We start from the raw sequence: 1,917 nt of genomic DNA, 5'->3' as shown, positions 1-1,917 counted from the left end.
TTCTATGTTTTTTGTTTTTGTTTTTGTTTTTGGGTTTCAGTATTCCACATCAAAACATCATGTAGTGTACGGGGCATTAAAGTGTCACTGCCCCAATTCCAAGTACCTATCACTGTACATTACAGAAGTCACGGGATCTGGCCCTTCCGGGTGGGGGGGGCGCTCTCTTGCTGCCTTGCAGTGGGTGCTGGAGGGTGCTTTCCTAGCCGTTCCAAGCTTTTCAGGTTTGAATCGGTCCCGGGAACTCTCCCTTTCTCACCTTGTCTGATTTATTCATCCCAATTTCAATTAAATTGTATCTATTGTGTTATCTTGTATTCCGATATTATAGTAAAATAAGTTTTCCTCCATAGATTGTTGCCGCTGCTCTTTTCCTCCCTTCCTTCCTTCCCATTTTTGTGGGACTGGGGTGGAGGGGGGAGGGCAGAGGCCTGTCGCCCCTGTCACGGACATAGATTGACATAGTGCTTCGGCAGCACATATACTAAAATTGGAACGATACAGAGAAGATTAGCATGGCCCCTGCGCAAGGATGACTCGCAAATTCGTGAAGCGTTCCATATCAGAAGGAGCTGTGTTTCAGTACCGACTATTTCGGAAGCAGCCCGAACCCCTTCATAAGCGGCTAAGATCTCCTTCTCAGTTGGAGTGTAGTGCTCTTCAGACCCTCTGTATGCCCGACTCCAGAATCCCAGGGGTCGGCCTCGTGTCTCTCCTGAGGCTCTTTGCCACAAACTCCAAGTGGGACCGTTCTCTCCAGCAGCAGTGTAGAGGATGTTCTTTATACCCTGTCCCGTTCGTACTGGCCCTAGGGCCACGGCACGGGCTATCTCCTGTTTAATCTGTTCAAAAGCCTGCTGCTGCTCAGGGCCCCATGTAAACTCATTTCTCATTCGCGTCACATAATAAAGGGGGCTTACAATGAGGCTGTAGTTTGGAACATGCATTCTCCAAAAGCCCACTGCACCCAGAAAAGATTGTGTCTCTCTTTTGCTAGTGGGTGGAGACATAGCAGTGATTTTGTCGATCACATCTGTCGGGATGTGATGACGGCCATCTTGCCACTTTATACCTAGGAACTGGATCTCCTGGGCAGGTCCTTTCACTTTGCTTCGCTTAATAGCAAAACCAGCACTCAGAAGAATTTGGATCATCCTCTCTCCTTTTGTGAAGACTTCTTGTGCTGTATCGCCCCACACAATGATGTCATCAATGTACTGCAGGTGCTCAGGAGCACTGCCCTGTTCCAATACAGTTTGAATCAACCCATGGCAAATGGTCGGGCTGTGTTTCCACCCCTGGGGCAAACGGTTCCAGGTATACTGAATGCCCCTCCATGTGAAAGCAAACTGTGGCTTACATTCTTTGGCCAAAGGGATGGAAAAGAAGGCATTAGCAATGTCAATGGTGGCATACCATTTGGCCTCTTTTGACTCCAGTTCATACTGGAGTTCTAACATGTCTGGCACAGCAGCACTCAGTGGGGGTGTGACTTCATTCAGGCCACGGTAGTCCACCGTCAGCCTCCATTCTCCACTGGCTTTACGCACTGGCCATATGGGGCTGTTAAAAGGCGAGTGAGTTTTGCTGATCACTCCCTGGCTCTCTAGTTGACGAATTAACTTATGAATGGGGAGCAAAGAATCCCTGTTGGTGCGGTACTGACGCCTGTGCACCACTTTTGTAGCAATTGGTACCTGTTGCTCTTTTACTCGCAGCAGCCCCACAGCAGATGGATCTTCTGACAGGCCAGGCAAAACAGACAGCTGCTTAATGTTGTCTGTGTCCACAGCAGCTATTCCAAAAGCCCATCGATACCCCTTAGGATCCTTGAAATGCCCCCTTCTGAGATAATCAATACCTAGTATACATGGAGCCCCTGGGCCCGTCACAATAGGATGTTTTTGCCAGTCCTTA

The 1,917-nt window shown here is 48.8% G+C and overlaps 1 non-coding gene across 1 annotated transcript; it reads left to right on the top strand.

Moving 5' to 3' along the window:
• The first annotated feature begins 464 nt into the window (after positions 1-464).
• On the top strand, positions 465-567 carry LOC125687589 (U6 spliceosomal RNA). Its single transcript, XR_007374184.1, has one exon. It is a non-coding gene; the product is annotated as a U6 spliceosomal RNA (small nuclear RNA).
• The last annotated feature ends 1,350 nt before the right edge of the window (positions 568-1,917 follow it).

This window comes from Lagopus muta, assembly GCF_023343835.1.
Source record: "Lagopus muta isolate bLagMut1 chromosome W unlocalized genomic scaffold, bLagMut1 primary SUPER_W_unloc_1, whole genome shotgun sequence".
In the NCBI taxonomy this organism is placed as follows: domain Eukaryota; kingdom Metazoa; phylum Chordata; class Aves; order Galliformes; family Phasianidae; genus Lagopus; species Lagopus muta.
This window is presented reverse-complemented; position numbering and strand designations above follow the sequence as displayed.